The sequence below is a fragment of the Aotus nancymaae genome, unplaced genomic scaffold (genome assembly GCF_030222135.1).
Source record: "Aotus nancymaae isolate 86718 unplaced genomic scaffold, 86718_ANA_hifiasm-v0.15.2.pri h1tg000040l, whole genome shotgun sequence".
NCBI classification, from domain to species: Eukaryota; Metazoa; Chordata; class Mammalia; order Primates; family Aotidae; genus Aotus; species Aotus nancymaae.
In genome coordinates, this window is record NW_026988454.1 from 100134834 (window position 1) to 100154548 (window position 19715).

Genomic DNA, 19715 nt, shown 5'->3' on the forward strand with positions numbered 1-19715 from the left:
CCCATGTTTGGCTTTAGAAAAAGCACCCCCTCCCACCATCTGACAGAGGAAGTGCCACAGCTTTCTTTATAGCCTATTAATTCCCTTCAAATAATCCATTAAAATGTTATTATTTTCTTGTAGTGCTTGGGGAGATAAGAGGATTTGCTATTTTTAACTAAATCCTGCATGACTGTGTCTTGAACCCTTCTATAACATAGCAGAATGTTTTTTTCCTATTGTTTTCAAGCCTAGTTTTATCAGAATTTGAAGACAATAAATTAGTCCTTATTGTTATCATGTTACATCTCCACCAAACAAATTGCTTGTACAAAAAATGATTGGCAAGTATCATGACTTCAATGAATTCTAAGGCAATGAATATTAATCTATAATCCACCAAAGAATAAATAAAAACCAAAAGAAAAAAAACCTTTTCCCCCTTTTAACAGTGATGATACCCTTTGCCAAAAACTATGGTCCGAAATTTGCATTATTGCAAAGAAAATGAAATAAAACATGGTCTAGTCTATTTGCACTGCTTCTATTTAAATTACTTGGTTTCAGCTATATGTGGTTGTGAGAGGGAGTGGCTAAATTCAGATAGTGTTGGAAATGTTGCCTGCCAGTCTGCTGAGTATATGTCCTAGGCCCAGTGGGTTGTGGAAGAAAACGTGAATCTGCTGCTCTCTCAGTCCTTGTCAGTTACAACTCACGTCCCTGATACTGTGAGCTTTAGTAAGCACTGAATGTGCTGCTAGTTTTAAAAAAAACACAGTACATATTTAAGAAAAACATGTAAACTAAATACAAGTCACTCCTTCTCTGATATTTCCATGAAGAAGTCATAAACTGTATCACCATGGAGAAAAAGTAGTGTTGTGTATTTTGAAAGACAGATTGTGGATTTTCAAAATGGCACCTTTATCAGATACTGACAAGGATAATTTTGACTTCAGACTGTTTTTCATTAGATATACTGACTTTAAAACTAAATTCTAATTACAATATGATACTGCTATAAAATATTTTTGAGAAACAATTTGGAAATTTTTATGAGTGGTAAAAACACACCAAATATATTTTTGAAATGAATACACCATGGGTAAAGGTTTGGGAGTTTATATTTCCTATAGTTAATTCAAGAACATGACAGTTTCTAACAACAGTCTCTGTGTAGAGTATTGCTTCTCTTTAATCCAAATCTGAACATGCTACTGTTCTGCATAAAATGCTTAAATGACACTACATCATTTACAAAGAAAGCCCAAATTTATTGATGGTGACTTAAACTTAACTTTCTGACATAACCCCATTTATTTTTCCAGGTAATTCTAGCCACTCTCATATGGTATTTATTGTTCCCTCAAATACTCCATATTAAAGTCATTTTACCTTCTCTTCTTTCTTTTTACTACTATACATGGCTTTTCCTTTGACTTGTCTGATAAATTTAGCATCACCTCTTGAAACTCTGTTATTTGTCTCTGTCCTCTGTCTCTGATTTCTTTGAATGTGGTACATAACTAGAAAATTATTTAGCTGCTATATTGGAGCTCCTGGAGAGCATGGATTTACTGTACCTTATAGCTCTTGATCAGAGCATATAATATATATTAGGCAATCGAGAAAAATTTTTGTTGAACAATATATTAAATACATTAATGTGATTGAATAATAAAAATGTTTGCATTTGTATTTTAATAAAGAAACCTATGTTAATATTTTCAAATTATACCACATGAGCAAACATTTATTATGTAACTATTAACTCTTAGATAAAAAAATTATCTGTGACATATGTTAGGATAGCTAAAAGCCTTGGAAGATAGAGAGAAGGTTTCCTTTTGAGTCAGAGACCAGATTTGTCTCTTAATCAGAATAGTAAATATTATATATGTTTCCCACTCCAGGACAAAGATTGGACAGACTTTCTAGCAAACTTCTGATGAAACTGGAGTTTCCTATGCTTGTATTTTTCAGCAGTGACATAAACCCACTATCACTGCAGCTTCTACCTGGACCTCTCTTCGTTGCTCCCAAGGGACGTCAAAATTTCAAAAAAAAAGTTGCACCTGACAGTTAAACAGGCAAGAAAACTTTATTCAACATTATTGCAATAGTAGTTAAGACTATTGCAATAGGAGAGAGATTGAACTCAATACCATCGAAACAAAAGGCAGGAGAGTTTTTAACTGCTGAGTAGCCTAGTGGAAAAGTATTGAAGAATATTTGTTAGGGAAGGATCAACATGATTAGGCTGTCTTTGCTGATTGGCACTTACCAAAGTCAAGGTCCTACTCTCTCACAGAGCCTGTAAGGTAGAGGCACTATATTTCTTAATGATTACATTTTTAGAAGGTTGGCTCTCAAGTTCATAAGACAAACGTGTGAGCTGTAAACTAGCAAGAAGCTCAGAGATGATTTATATCTCAAAGGACAAAGAAAGAAATCTTTAATTGAAAGTTATCAAAAGTAAATGCTCTAAGAAAATGGCAATCAGGGGCCTAAAATCAAGAAGAAATCTCTTAAACATTTACTCAAGCTGAGGGGAACATTAAAATTGTCTTGGTCAAAGGACAAAATAATATTTATGCTACCTGTTATGCCATGAGTAAAAGGTCTTTTTTGTTTCTGGCCCAGGAGTCTTATGTCTTCTGCCAGCATAAAACACATTGTTCATGTCTAAGTGGGAAATTTAAATAAAGGCTTATAGCCTGCCATTGTAATTCAGCTCTGCTATATCATGAAGATCATTAATGTAAAGCAAAATTTTAATTCTTTTTTTAAATTATCTTCCTCACTCAAGCTTTCCACTGAAATATTAATGTTGATTTAATTTCACTTAATATTTTCTCCAAAGTATGGTAATATAAAATATATATTTGGTCTTTGACCCCATTTTCTGGAATACAATTTCTAAAATCCTTAGAATCTCCGAAGTTTTTTGATATGCTAATGAGTTGGCTGATGCCTGGTAGCCCCTACAGATGATGACAGTTGGCCACCAGATAGACCAAGGCTCTAGGGAGAAGTTAGGGGATGAAGATTAAAATGACCACCAGTAGCCAATGGGAGGCAATCTCAAGAAACTGAGACTTCAACCTGTGGCTCAGTTGCTACATAGAGGTAGAGGATGCCTGACTGGTGTTTCTGCTAGGCAGAATTGATAACCCCTTTGCTGATGGTGAGAAATCCCCACATCTCTCCAGTCAGAAGAGAATTGTGAGAATATTTATTGTTAGATCATTTATAAAAGAAAGCTGAAACTGAACTCAGCATATAAATTAGAGTCAATCATAGGGCTAATCTAAACAAACTGCATCTTTAAACCATATTACATTTTTAGGTCTATAATAAAGGAATTTCAAAATATTAGTTTAGCCGTAGAAGTGATCCACTTTTCTTGAATTTTAGAAAACAAAATAAACTAGTTTACTGCCATTAATAGACTTTCAAGTTTTTATATTATTTTCTTTACTGTAAAATGTATAAAATGCTGATGATACTTTTTTTTGTTTTGCTATTTGAGGTTGAAAACAAATAATATGATTATCAAGATCTTATGTAATGTTGAAAGTGGTTGGAACTTTCAAATAGTTCATATTGTTAAGAAACTTTGAATAGTGATACTTAATTTTCTGTGTCTGAAATTAGTATGGATTATCAAGAGTGATCAGTAACATTAGAAAAGTTTAGTGAAGATATGTGACTAACCTCTTTGAGTTGAAGTCAAACTATGAATTTAACTTCAATGTAACTTACCTTGATTAAGAACATTTGCTTTTGTGTGTGTGTGTGAAAATTTAGGAGCTCGTAATACATGTAAAGCAATGTTACAAGTTTTATGTACATAATTTTCAGATGGAAAGAATACTTAAAATACAGATTCCTGGGTACAATCCACCATAACTCTGATTCAGTAGGTCTGGAGATGTTCTAAGATATCAGAGATTTTATTCTGATTAAAGGCTACTGCAGACCATGCTTATGAGACATTGGTAGAAGAAACAAATCGTTATTGTATGATTTGAGATTAATAACAGATTATAACATGATCACAAATAATTCATAAATATTTCAGGATGCAGTTTCCTTTACTACAGTGTAGTGATTTTGCTTTTAATTTGTCATGACAAGGAATACTTTTTACTGTGGTGAAAAAAATCCCGTGCAACATGAAATATATCTTATTAACAAATTTTTAGTTATACAGTACAATGTTGTTCACTATATGTGCATTATTGTAGAAAAGGTTTCTAGAACATATTCATCTTGTATGACTGAAACTTTGTACTCATTAGACAATAACTCCTCATTTCCTCATTCCTTTAGACTCTGGCAACCAATATGCTACTTTCTGCTTCTGAGTGTGACTATTTTTTGGTGACTCATAAAAGTGGAATCATGCAGTGTCTGTTGTGATGATTGGCTTTTTCCACTTAGCATGATGTCCTCAAGTGTCACTTCTGTTGTTATATATGACAGGACTTTCTGTTTTTTTTAAAGCTGAATAATATTCTATTTTATACATCTACATACATATACACATATTTATAGTTATATATATAGTTATATATTTATAAATTTTTTAAACATTTCTCAATGAACATTTGTGTTTTCACCTCTTGGCTTTTGTGAATAATGATGCAATGAACATGAAAGTGCAAATATCTCTCCAAGATCCTGTTTTCAGTTATTTTGGATAAGTATGAAGAAGTAGAATTTCTAGATCATATAATTGTTCTATTTTAATTTTTGAGATATCTTCACACTATTTCTTATAGTCCCAGCACTATTATCCACTAACACGGAGAGGGGATATGAGTTTCAGTGTATTTACATTCTCTTTAAAACTGATTATTTTCTGTTTTGTTCTATTTTGATATTGGCCATCTATAATAGGCATGAGTTAATATTTCATTGTGGTTTTGATCTGTCTTTGCTTGTTGATTATTGACATTTAGCATCTTTTCATGAATATGTGGTCATTTGTATGTCTTTTTTTTTTTTGGAGAAATATCTTTTGATATCCATTGCCCAGTTATAATTGCATAATTTCTATTTTTTTCTATTGAGTTTTAGAAGTTCCTCATGTATTTAGATATTACTCCTTATTAAACATATGTTCTGCAAATATTGTTTCCTATTTTACTGGTAGTCTTTTTACTCTGTTGATTTTTTACTTTACTGTGTTGAAATATTTTGGTTTGACAGAGTTTAACTTGTCTGTTTTTGCTTTTGTTTTCTGTGCTTTTTGTGTCATATTCGTAAAATCATTACCTGCTCTAACATTATACAGGTTTTCCACTATGTTTTCTTCTGGGAATTTTATAGTTTCATGTCTTATATTTAAGTCTTTAATCTATTTTGAGTTAATTTATGTTTGTGTTTTAGATAAGAATACAATGTTATTCTATTGCATCTGAATATCTTTGGCACATGAAAAAAATTCAAATTTTCCCAACACCATTTTGAAGATACTATCATTTTGATGTTTGTCCCCTCTAAATCTCATGTTGAAATGCAATCCCCAATGTTGGAGGTAGGATCTGGTGGGGAATGTTTGGCTCATGGGGGCAGATCCCTCATTAATGGCCATTATTGCAATAATGAATGAGTTCTCACTCTTGAGTTCACACGAGATCTGGTTTTTTAAAAGATCATGGTACCCTGCACCCCCTTGCTTACACTCTTATTATAAAACATATTGGCTCCCCTTTCTCAATGATTGTAAGCTTCCTGAATGCCTCATCAGAAGCAAATGCTGGAGTCATGATTGTACAGCCTGCAGAACCATGCATCAACTAACTCTTTTTTTAATAAACTACCCAGCCTCTACTGTTCCTTTACAGAAACACAAGAATGGACTAATACAGATACTATCTTTTCAACATTGTGTATTCTCAACATCCTTGTTGAAGATCATTTGACTATTTATACATGGGTTTTTTTCTAGACCCTCTAATTCGTTTCATTGGTCTGTATGTCTACATTTACGCCTGTACCATGTTATTTTGCTTACTGTAGCTTTGTAGTATGTTTTGAAGTTAGCTTTGTTCTTTTATGAGATTGTTTGTCTATTGGGGGTCCTTTGGGGTTCTTTATGAATTTTCAGTTTATTTTGTCTATTTCTGAAAAAATAAAATGGCATTGGGATTTTGATGGGATTGCCTTGACCCTATAGATCACTTTGGGTGGTACTGACATTGTTTTTCTTTCAACTCCTTTATGAAGTTGGTTGCAAAAAAGATATATATTCTGATATTGATAATTCTCATCATGAATAAAAACATCAAAAATAAGGCAATAACAAGATGTGCTTCACAAATAACCAATCATGTTGTAAGAATAAGAAACCTGAATTCCTGTACAACAAAAAGATTAGGAAGCAAAATATGAATAAGCTTGCATTCAGAATATGCCTATATGTGTGTGCAAAGACAATATACTCATCATATACCTCACTTAAGTTTCTTTATGATGCATAATTCCTTAATCATTTATTTGTGAAACAAGAATGATTATTAAAAAATATGAAATCCAAATTGAATTTATTTTCACAATATCAATGCTAAACTCAAAATAGCAACTTCATTGACTCTCAATGGTAAATTTCAAACATGGAAAGCAATCTTATTTTTTGTAACCCTGTGAGTAGGGTATGCAAAAAAAAAGATGGGCTATTTTACTCTACTTACAAAGAGGCTGGGTCTCAGCCTGCACTTAAATATCATGAGCAACAAAGGACAGGAAACAAATATCAGTAAAAGTAATGCCCATACATATAAAAATATCTAGTTGAGCCATGTTGTCCCTCCTTACATAGCAAGCCTATTAAACCACTAGAAGATTTTACCTCATGCAACAGATTTACTAAATTAACTACATATCTATCAGAAATTTCCAAATTCCTGCTCCCAACAAAATTTTAGTACATCTATTTAGTACCATGGGTCATTTAGAAAAAAACAGAAAAAAGTATATGCTAAGTCTTTGCAATTAAAAAAACAGAACATAAACACTGTTAGATATAAATTTTGAACTAAATATGTTTTTTCTAAATACAATTTATGTAATCAAGTCTTTTTAAGCAAAGACAGGTCTTAGGTATATGATCTGTACAAACTTACAGTAGTGATATTCCAAATAAAGATTTTTCTTCCTACTATGGTAGGATAATATAACTGTTTTCTGAATGAAGATACATGTTAAGGCTTAAGGAGGAAACAGCTTAGTGAAAAAACTGCTGTTCATTTAAAAATGTGTATCATCTCATAATAGGCTCCTGAACTTTCAAATTTATGTGTGAGAATACATTTACAACTTAAATTTCTAGGAAAGGCACACACTTTAGGTTAAAAAAAAAAAGCAAAATTTTCAACCCACCAATACATTGGCAAAGCTATGACTTTTATTAGAAACAAATAATGCTTCTCAAGAGGTTGACAACATGTCATAGTATCAACATATACTTTATACAGTGTATTTCTCCCTTTACTTATATTTCAGCAGGAAGTGAAATACGTCCTTTGCTATGACAGTCAGACGTATTTGATGGACTGTGTAGGCTGGTCTCCTTGTACACAAACCAAACATTTCCTATCCAAAGTATCATATTCGGAGAGCCAAAGATCACAGATACATTTAGGGATACCATACTGATCACAGAACCAAAGTAACACAGCACTTTTTTCTTCTTACGAGGTGAAAGTTCCTGAACAATATTGTGACCAGTAGCTATTTTAGTATCTGTTGAAGCTTCAGCCTGGGCTGAGGTGCTCGACAACCATAAAAAAGTGGCAATAAGCATAACGATAAAGTCAATTATAGGAAGTGTACGACTATCTGGATATAGGCTCATGTAGTCAACATAAAGCAGGAGGGCAGCAACACAGTACAGGAGCACAAAGACAGCAAAGGTAACAGAATTGTGCAGAAGGAGGGTAAACGCCTATGAGGACAAGACTTTTCCAATTTACATCAGAAACGTTTACACCTGGAGGTGGCTGAGATGATGCTTCGTTACACCTGAGTGGATAACCAAAACCAGCTGTAATAGTTTTATTAGTAACTGTGGGAGGACAACTCACTTGGCTTTCTGTTTGGCCCTTAAAACCTCCACAGGTGGCAAAAGCAAAGATAGAAGCAATCCATTCGAGGACCTTGATGAAGCCAAGCAGCACCTGGAGCGGTTGAGATTGATCTGGAAGCCGGACATCCTCTGAGGAAAGGAGTGGGAGAGAGTCAGGACGGCAGGACGGAGAAGGAAGGGAACGAGGAGACGCCAGCAGCCGGGCGGCGAGGAAGGGGTACTGATATTTTAACAATATTAAGGCTTCTAATATTAATACAGGATATCTTTCTATTTATTTGTGTCTCCTTCAGTTTCTTTCATCAGTGTTTTATTGTCATTCATTTCCTTGGTTAATTCCCAAGTACTTTTTTGTTCTTTTTGATATTATTGTAAATGCTATTGTTTTTTAATTTTTTTGAAAATTGTTCTTTGTTAATGTGTAGAAACACAACTGATTCTATACGTTAATTTTGTATCCTGGAAATTTTCTGAATTCATTTACTGGTTCTAACAGTTTTTATATGGGGTCTATTGTGTTTTCTACCTCTAAAGTCATATCCTATGTGAATAGAATTGATTTTATTTCTCTTTTCTAATTTGGTTGCCTTTTATTTTTTTCTCTGGCCTAACTTTTCTAGCTGGGACTTCTAGTACTATGTTGAATAGAGGTGATAAGAGTGCACATTCTTACCTTATCCCTGATCATAGGAGAAAAGCTTTCGTTTTTTTTTGTTTGTTTGTTTGTTTTCTTTTTTTTAACCAATGACTATGATAAAGATTTTTTTTTAATTTCTAGTTTTTTTTAAATTATAAACAGTGCTGAGTTTTGTCAAAATCTTTTTCTGTATCTACCGAGGTAATCAAGTGGTTTTTACTGTTAATTTTTTATGTATTGTATCATACTGATATATATATATATTTTTTTTTTGAGACGGAATTTCGCTCGTTACCCAGGCTGGAGTGCAGTGGCGCAATCTCGGCTCACCACAACCTCTGCCTCCTGGGTTCAAGCAATTATTCTGCCTCAGCCTCCTGAGTAGCTGGGACTACAGGCGTGTGCCACCATGCCCAGCTAATTTTTGTATTTTTAGTAGAGAAGGGGTTTCACCATGTTGACCAGGATGGTCTCGATCTCTTGACCTCGTGATCCACCTGCCTCAGCCTCCCAAAGTTCTGAGATTATAGGCAAGAGCCACTGTGCCCGGCCAATTTTTTTTTTAAATTTTTTAATTTTTTTTTTTTTTATTGAAAACATAGGCTTTTTTTTTTTCTTTAATTGTACTTTAGGTTCTGGGTTTTTTTTTCATATGTTTAATAGTCCTTTCATCCCTGAGAGAAATCCCACTTGGTCATGGTATGTGATTCTATTAAGGCACTATTGAATTTGGTTTTCTAGAAAATTTCAGAGGATGTTTGCATTTGTATTCATCTGAAATATTGGTCTGCAATTTTCTTTTTCTTTCTTTTTTTTTTCTTAGTGTTTTAAATCTACCTTTAGTCTCAGAATAAGGCTGGCCTCATAAAATGATGTTGAAAGTATTGTCTCCTCTTCAATATTTTAGCAAGTGGAGAAAGATTTGACCTTAATTCCTCTCTACATATTTGGTAGAATTCACCAGTTAAGCCATCTAGTCCTAGACTTTATTTTTCTTGAGAGGTTTTTGCTTATTGACTCAATTTTCTTATGAGATATTTACCTGTTAAACACTTTCTATGTCTTCATAATTTAGCTGTAGTAGGTTTTATGTGTTTAGAAATCAATCCATTTTGTTGATGTTATTCAATTTATAGATGTATTTTTTTTGTAATACTTGTTTGTAATCTTTATTTCTGTGGCATCAGTTGTAATGTCTCAATTTAATTATATTTCAATACACTCTCCCTTTTTGTCTTAGTCTAGCTGAGGGTTTGTCAATTTTGTTGATATTTCAATAGCATTTTGTTGACTTTTTTATATACATTTTCTATTTTATTTCTTTCTGCTCTAATCATTAAAATTCCTTCCTTCTGCTAACTTTGGGTTTATTTTGTTCTTCTTTTTCTAGTTTCTTGTGGTATAAATTAGGTTGTTTATTTGAGATACCTCTTCTTTTTTAATATAGGTGCTTAACAGGATGAATTCTTTCCTAGTGCTGCTTTTGCTGCAGCTCATAAGTTTTGGTATGTTATGTTTTCATTTGTGTCTCAGAACATATAGTAATTCCCCTGATTTTATTTTCAGCCCACTGGTAGTGTATTGTTTAATTTTCATATAATTGTCCAGTTCTCTTTCTGGTATTAACTTCTAGTTTTATTCAGTTGTGTGCAAGAAAGATACTTGGTGTGATTTCAATCTTTTCAAATTTATTAAGACTTGTTTTGCAACCTACAATGTATTCTTTCTTACCTGGGGAAGAATATGTACACTTGAGAAGAATATTTATTCTGCTGATTTTGTGTAGACTGATTCTTATGTGTCAGTTGGGTTTAATCAGGCTACAGTGTTGTTGGAGCCCTCTTAGTCCTTATTGATCAACTGTCTGGTTGTTTTATCCATAATTAAAAGTGGTGTATGAAATTTCTGGCTATTATCATGTTTCTCTCTCTCTTCAGTTCTGCCTACTTTACATATTTGGGTGCTATGTGCATATATATTTGGTATATATTCATAGTGATTTCACCCTTTTATAATAATTATAAGATGTTATTTTTGTTTTATGACAGTTTTGACTTAAATTGTATTTTGTCTGATACAATTATGGCTACTCCTGCCTTCTTTAACTAACAAATTCAATGAAATGTATTGTTTTCATCCTTTAATTTTTAACCTATGTGCCTCCTTAAAGCTAAAGTGAGTTTCTTGTGGGGTGCATTAGTTAAATCATGGTTTTGGTTTTTAATCTTAATCTATTTAGCTACTCTTCATCTTTTGATTGGGGATTTTAATTTATTTATATTTAAAATATTTGTTGATGGAGAAAGACTTACTATTGCCATATTATTCATTGTTTTCTGTCTATCTTATAGCTCTTTTGTTCCTCTTTTCCACTTTTGCAGTCTTTTTTTCCCCATTGACTTTTATACTGTCAATGTTTAATTGCTTTCTTATTTTCTTTTGTGTACCTCTTACAGATATTTTCTTTGCAGTTACTGTGAGACTTTCATAAAACATCTTGTAAGTATAATAATCTATTTTAATCTGATAATACATAATTCCAATTGATTACAAAAATTTTACATATCTACTTCCCCCTCCACACATATACTTTCTGTTATTGATGTCATAATTATACCTTCTTATATATGAATTTAGATATTTTAGTTATATTTTTATACTAACAATTTAATTATACACCAGAACTCAAAGTGTTTCATCCACCACCATTACAGTATTACTGGATCCTGTATTCATTAAATATTTACCCTTGCTACCAAGCTCTATACTTTCATATGCCTTTTTGTTCCTATCTTGCTTGTTTAAAATTGAAGGACTCTCTTTAGTATTTTTGGTAAAGAAAGTATAATAATTATAAACTTTCTCAACTTTTGTTAGTCTGGAAATGTCTTTATTTCTTTTTCACTTTTTGAAGGACAGACTTGTTCCATATGCTATTCTTGGTTGACAGTTTTATTTATTTATTTTAGCACTTTGAATATGTCATTGTCGTCCTTCTGGCCTGCAAGGTTTCTGCTGAGAAATCCTGTGTTAGTTTTATGGAGGATTTCTTTTATATAATCAGTCACTTTTATTGTGCTGCTTTTAAAATCCTCTCTATCTTTTATTTCTGACAATTTGATTATATGTCTGTTGTCTTCTTTGAGTTTATGCCACTGGACTTCTTAAATGTAGATGTTCATTTCCTTACCACAATTTGGGAGGTTTTCTGCCATTATTTCTTCCAATAAATAAATGTTTTACTTCTTTTACTCTTCTCCTTCTAAAACTCTCACAATGTGTATATTTGTTCCCTTGTTGGAGTCACATCAGTCTTTTAGGGTTTCTACACTCTTCATTCTTTTTCTTTTTGCTCCTCTGCATCATTTCAAATGAACTGTGTTAACGTTCACTGATTTTTTTCTTCTGTATTCTTTAGTTTCAAAATTTCTGTTTATTTGTAATATTTTCTATGTCTTTGTTGATATTCTTATTTTATGTATTTATTTTCTGAATTCAGTGAGCATGTTTATAACGGTTATTTTGAATTTTTTGTTGTTTTATATATGTTCATTTCCTTAGGACTTATTTCTGGAGATAATTTGTTGATACTTTGCTTGGGTTATGTGTCCAACTGTTAGGTACAATAGTTTCTTCATGTGCCTTGTTATTTTTTGTTGGGATCCATACATTTGAAGAGTAGCCCACTCTCCCAGTATTTGTGAACTGGCTCCAAAGAGGAAACGTTTCTCACAGAATAACCCAGATATAGATTTTGGAGGCCTCTCAAACTTTTTCTGTGAATTTGTAAATTCCTAATTAGAGAGATTTTTCTGGTTTCTTTTTTCAGAAGCTCAACTTTTTTCCTTCCTTTGGTGTCTGTCTCCACTAATGAAGATCCACCCATTTCTTTTTCTCCTCATTGGCCTGAGGCATTTAAATTATGCCAGCTCTGGTTTGTGTTCTGAGACAAACAAGAAAACAACCAGTTTTGCAGGCAGCTCCCCAAAAAGTCAATATTTAACACACCTTTTATTTTTCTCTTTTTCCCTTGAGGGACAAACTGTCAAGTTGGATCAGCCTCTGTCTGCTATACTCTAGGTCCTGTGGAGCTCTTATATTTGCTTTTATATCCTCAAACATCTAGAGTATTCCAGCTCCTGTCAGCATGCCAAGTCAGGTGAAACTGCTACGCTGAGCTGAAGAGAGAGATGATGGTAACTGAGTGTGTGCTAGTTCAAAGGGCTGCCTCTGTTTTCACTCGTCTCTTATCTGACACTCTTTCCTGTCAGCACTTAGATTCAAACAAGGCAGAAATCAGTCTCTTAGATAGTGTCCTCCAAATCTGAACAGTAGACCTATGTTTCAGTTTTCTATTTACTCCCCAGGGAGAAGTGAGGAGTTGAGATCTTCCTTCTCATTGCACATTGCTGAGCTAGGGGCAGGGCTTTTGGCAAGTGGGTGTCACAAATTTTTTCGTAAACTTCATTGTGGCTGGCGTGATACTCAGGGTACAGGAGCCTCTTGGCTGGTCTCTAGGTTTCTCACAAAGGAGAATGTTTTGTATATTGTTGAATTAGTGTCCCTTTAGGAGCAGGGCTTGGTACTTACTCAGTCATCTTCCTTACTTCACCTTTCAACAAGGAACAAAATTTATTCCTAATATTATTGTGTCAGGAAAGCCTATCAGAATTTTTATTTTCCAATTAGTTATGTGAAATATAATAGTATTTTATATTAGTTTTCTTTTGTTCAAAGTTTATTATTATTTCGTTTTTTAGGTACACAATTTGCAGAACAAAAGTATTAGTCAACCCAATTTTAGAAGCTTTCAAGATGAGATCAGTAGAGAAAACAATACTACAATTTATCAGTGTAATGTTTTTAAAATAAAACTTTTTGTTTTCATGTAAAATAAAATAGTATCCAAAATAGAAACCTTTACAATTTGATCATTCTGTTTCGTGATTGAAATAAGAGTGGAACTGATTTTAATTTAATTATTATACTACCATCTGGCATTTGCAATTTTGTTATCTCCACAGATGCCCTAGGATGTGGGAAACTGGAACAGGAGAAAGAGAAAGTGAATGCATAAAATTAACATATAACATGGCATAAAATCTTAAATTTTAAGTATGCAATTACTACAATAAGGACTATCTCAAGATATAATAATCAGACAAATAGATGTTTAACAACATTTGAAAAGATATATTTCTGAAGGGCTTCTGCTTTCTTTGTGCTTTAGAAGATGAGTTGTTAGCTATGTCTTGGTGAAAAGAAATATAGGTGCCTTTCATATCAAATGTGTTTTCTCCTCTGTGAGATAGCTATAACTGTGGTGAAGGAAGCAAGGATAGTAATTAATTTGCTCTTTTTATGTTAAATAAATGTTTTTAAATATGGAATGATGAAGAGAAAGTATTCTAGTGTTGAGGGTAAACTTGTCACTTGAAACGACATTTATTTTGGAAAAGAGAAATTCGTTTCTTTTATATATATATATAATATATATATATTTTATTGCGTTTTAGGTTTGAGGGTACATGTGAAGAGCATGCAGGATTGTTGCATAGGTACATACATGGCAATGTGGTTTGCTGCCTTCCTCCCCATCACCTATATCTGGCATTTCTCCCCATATTATCCATCCCCAACTCTCCTCCCCCCGCTGTCCCTCCCCCTCCATCCCTACCCTAGTTTCCCCCAACAGACCCCAGTGTGTGATGTTTCCCTCCCTATGTCCATGTGTTCTCATTGTTCGACACCCGCCTCTGAGTGAAAATATGTGGTGGTTGATTTTCTGTTCTTGTAAAGAGAAATTAGTTTCTAAGGTAAATAGCAGGGCTTTTATCTTGAAATAAGGTCTAATTGTTTGCTTTCTATTAGTCTTGAGTTAGTATTCATTATCAGTCGTTCAAATTTCTCAGTATCTGGCATGTAATAAGCTATTAATAGAGTTTGGATGATTAACCCTGAAACTGTTAGGCTAACATTTCTACTGACTCCGTAAAGATCATAGACATCTGTATTAGTCACGGTCCTGGTACAGAACGGTAGCACACACAGAGTTTAAATATAATATTTCAATGAAAGAACTATCTACAGAAGTGTGAGCAGAGTGAGGAAACCTAAACAGAATGATGAAATACCTTGTGCCTAGCAAAAATGGGAATCCCTTACCAGCCCTAAACCCAGAGAGATAAGGGAAACCAAAGGTTGATCCATGCAAAAAGAGATATGCAACAGTTTTTGGTTCCATAATCTACTTATGACAGATTGTTTATGTTGCAAGGAAAGATTAGGAAAGTAACAAGTAGTTGAACAATAAATAGCATTCAGTTGGAAGGCATTGAAACCAGAGGACAGAGAGAAATGGCCCTTAGACAGAAAGAACCAAAGTCCTCCATTGAAAGATGTAAAAGGGAGAAGCAGGAAGGTGCAGGGTTAATCTTGTTGCATTTGTTTTAATCTCTCAGGTGAAAGAGTAGCGTATTTGTTACATGTTGGAAAATGAGGAGGAGGGGGAGGAGTCAGAGAGGCATGATAGAGACAATAAATCATTTTTATTAGGTCTAACTATCTGCTATGTACCATTAATGCTATCACAAGTATAAGTTATAAACATTATTATTGTCATATTTTACAGGAGGAAAAACTAAGAGATGGAGAGTTTAACCCATTTTTTCCAGATCATGCCATTCCTGTGTGACGAGGCCGTAGTTGACTCACATACGTCCGATTGTGCAGGTGTTAATAACTCAGTTTGACACACAGTTTTTAAATAATTATAGTAACAAGGGAAACAGCAGTTTACAGAAAAAGAATGAAACAAGGTGATCTTGCTATATTAAGGACTCATTTAATGGTGATGACCATGGATTTAATGTGGCACCAATATGCTTAGCTCTTAAATTTCTTGCCTGCAAATCATAGTTGTCTGTGTATAGGTGAAGAGAAGCTGACTGAAAGCTTCAAGAGGAGATCAGAGCAACCAGCGAGGGGCAGCTGTTAACCCTATGAAGGACAAAGCATTCCCTGGCAATTGGTATTATTTTTCTCTGATTCTAAGCTATACCTAATATTTTTGGAGGGCAAAAGAGGCCAGAAACCCTATTACAGAAGGGATATTTCAGTCTTTTATAATCCCTACTGTACAGAAAGTCTGATGCCTTTAAAAATTTTAAGTGCTTTTATATGAATAAATCTTATACTTCTAGAAAAAAAGCTTTAGTTCCAAGTCAGATTCAATTTAGTGTGACTATATTATATACTTAGTTTATATATAAAGATTCACCAGTGAGTCCACACACACACATTCATTGTCTGTAGCTTAGAAGTAGATACCTCAAGTTCATCTCTATCTTGTCTGGGTCAAAATTAAGTGGTTTTTTTTTTTTTTTTTTTTTTTTTGCAAAATGAGAGATCCTCCTGTCTGCATGAGTGAGTATATACCAAGAAATTAATAATAAAAGTACTATGGATAAACATCATAACCTTACATACTTAAATAAACATCATACATTTAAATGTTATTAGAATCTATAGTTTATAACTGCGTAGACACTAAGTCAACAGGCTGTGTGCTGTAACTATGGGCAAGAAATTGCAGATCTTTATTTCCAGATACAGAATTACTTAGCAATGGCAGTAATTGCCCGCCCCTTTGGTGAAACTAATCATTTTTTCAAAAGCTTAAAACAGCATAATCTACTGATTTAAACTGTGGTTTATTGGCTTCCTGCTAAATAAGGTAACTTGTCAATTAACAGTTTTAGTAAGAAACTAGTGAAAACAAAGTAATGTCTGTTTGCCAAGGTCTTCAACATTTAAAGACCAATAGGAGATCTCGAAATGTAATCTTTATATTATGTGGAAAGTGAGAGAGACAGATATAACTCAAAGCTGATACAAGAAAACGATTTGAATTTTATAGTTTCTAATATCTATAAAACAACGGTATGAAGTAGGGACAAAAACATTTTCTGTAAAAGGGCAGATAACACATATTTTTTTTTGCTTTGTTGGCCATACAGTCTCTGTTGCAATGATCTTGTCATTGTGGAATAAAGGCAGTTATAGACAATAAATAAACAAATAGGTGTGGCTGTGATTCAATAAAATCATTTTTACAAAAACAGTTGGCTAGCTGGATTTAGTCCATGAGCCACACTTAGTCAAGGCTCAATATAAAATAATAAGGTGCTAGGTTATTGCCTATTTAATGTGATAATGCAGTACTATTGAAAAATATTTTATAAAACAGTCAGGCTTTCACTTTAAATGAATTAATTTTAGGGTACTTTTAAATACATATATGAAGAAGCGTGTTAATTAAAACTGTGATTTCTTCTAATAATTGATTCAAGTACGATTAAGATTCACATTATGAAGACAATTCCCAATTAGAAGACAGGAAGGAAAATGATAGCCCAAAACAAAGTGGCCAAAGGGGATTTGAAGAAAGAGACAAATATGAAACTTATGGAAGAGTTAAAGTATAAACTATTTAGTGATGAATTAGCTATGTGTACGACGTATACCACTTCAATGGTGCATTCGCTAATACTTCTGTTCACACTTAGTGTTTTTAAATTGCTGTGGTACAATACATATCAACCACTCACCCCATTGCCATTGAATATCTTTTCCAACATTTTTTATTCCAAATTTACTGATAAAATTCTGTTTGAACATTGGCATCTTCATATTAGCATATCAACAAGCTTCTCTTTTAATTTATATCCTTTTATTCATTGATTACACAATATGTATTGCGATACTATAATTTAGGTAATATTGTTCTGGGTGGGAGAAATGTGGAAAAAGCCAGTGAAATTCTTGCTTTTAAGGAGGTTGCAATCAAGAGGTAGATGAATTAATGATACTTTAAGAGAACAATCATGTTAATACACTACAAGAGTAATGTATTTGACAATTAATAAGGGTATTATTGGTGATAAGCATGGAGTTTAAGCAACAATTCATTTGGTAGTTGGGAAAGGCCTCTGAAAAGAGGCATCCCGGAGTTAAGATCTAAAGTATAAGAATATGGCAGTGGGGCCGAGCACGGTGGCTCAAGCCTGTAATCCCAGCACTTTGGGAGGCCGAGGTGGGTGGATCATGAGGTCAAGAGATTGAGACCATCCTGGTCAACACGGTGAAACCCCGTCTCTACTAATACAAAAAAAAATTAGCTGGGCATGGTGGCGCGTGCCTGTAATCCCAGCTACTCAGGAGGCTGAGGCAAGAGAATTGCCTGAACCCAGGAGGCGGAGGTTGCGGTGAGCCGAGATCGCGCCATTGCACTCCAGCCTGGGTAACAAGAGTGAAACTCCGTCTCAAAAAAAAAAAAAAAAAAAAAAAAAAAAAAAAAGAATATGGCAGTGGTGCTAAAATCTAGCTCCAAAGCTTTCCAGCCAGAGGAAATGGCAAATACAAAGTGTCTTTGCTGGAAATGAACATAAATGTGTTCCAGAAATAGTAAGTTAAGGGTGAAGCCTGATAAGTGAAGAAGAGAAAGATATGAATTTAAGTCAGAGCATTAGGCAAGGAACAGGTCACATGAGTTTTATAAACAAGGGTAAGGAATTTAGTTGTATTTTAAGCACAGTGGAAGAATTTGAAGAGTTTTAGCAGAACGGTCACATAATCAGTTTCATGTATTACTCAAGTTGCTCTGGCTACTATGGGAAAAATAGAAGAAGTAAAACGAGAACAGACGCAGAACAACAAATTAGGCGATAGGGCCATGTCAAAGCAAGAGATCAATTCTGTGTTTGCATTTTTAAAATTACTTTCAACAAATGTCTTACATTTTTACTGTTTTCATGTATTTTTCAAGTACTGTTTTCATGTATTTTTCAAGAATATTTATCCTTAATCTTCATTGGCTGAATAAAATGAAATCTAACGGATAAGGAATATTTCTTATTCTAGGATATTAGAAGAAAATGTCTATAGAATGCTGATATTGCTTTATTTTCACATATGGTTTCTGTTTTATTTTATTTTATTATACTTTAAGTTCTGGGGTACATGTGAAAATCCTGCAGGATTGTTACATAGGTATACACGTGCTGGGGTAGTTTGATGCATCCATTCCCCCATCACCTACATTAGGTATTTCTCCTAATGTTATCCTTCCCCAATCCCCCCAACCCCTAATATCCCTCCCTTAGGCCCCCTACCCCTGACAGGCACTGATGTGTGATGTTCCCTTCCCTGTGTCCATGTGTTCTCATTGTTTAACACCAACTTATGAGTGAGAACATGCGCTGTTTGTTTATCTATTCTTGTGTCAGTTTGCTGAGAATGATGGTTTCCACCTTCATCCATGTCCCTGCAAAGGACATGAGCTCATCCTTTTTTTGGCTGCATAGTATTCCATGGTGTATATATGCCACATTTTCTTTATCCAGTCCAGCACTGATGGGCATTTGGGTTGATTCCAAATCTTTGCTGTAAACAGTGCTGCAGTGAACATACATGTGCATGTGTCTTTATATAGATTGATTTATAATCCTTTGGGTATATACTCAGTAATATGATTGCTGAGTCAAATGGTATTTCTATTTCTAGATTCTTGAGGAATTGCCACACTATCTTCCACAATGGTTGAACTAATTTACACTCTTACCAACAGTGTAAAAGTATTCCTGTTTTTCCACATTCTCTCCAGCATCTGTAGTCTCCAGGTTTTTTAATGATTGCCATTCTAACTGGCGTGAGATGGTATCTCAATGTGGTTTGATTTGCAGTTCTCTAATGACCAGTGATGATGAGCTCTTTTTCATATGTTTGTTGGCTGCATAAATGTCTTCTTTTGAAAAGTGTCTATTCATATCCTTTGCCCACTTTTTGATGTGATTGTTTGTTTTGGTGTTGAGAAAACTGGCTAGCCATATGCAGAAAGATGAAACTGGACCCCTTCCTTAACACTTTATACAAAAATTAACTGCAGATGGATTAAAGATTTAAACATAAGACCTAACATCATAAAAACCCTAGAAAAAAACCTAG

The 19715-nt window shown here is 33.7% G+C and overlaps 1 protein-coding gene and 1 pseudogene across 1 annotated transcript in view; one reads left to right on the forward strand and one right to left on the reverse strand.

Moving 5' to 3' along the window:
• EYS (eyes shut homolog) overlaps positions 1 to 19715 on the forward strand; it is a 2025572-nt gene that overhangs the window by 22326 nt on the left and 1983531 nt on the right. Inside the window, 1 exon segment of the mRNA XM_021676159.2 lies at positions 8107 to 8291. The gene's annotated coding sequence lies outside the window, so the exon portion shown is untranslated.
• Positions 7481 to 8200, reverse strand: LOC105723020 (synaptophysin-like protein 1; annotated as a pseudogene).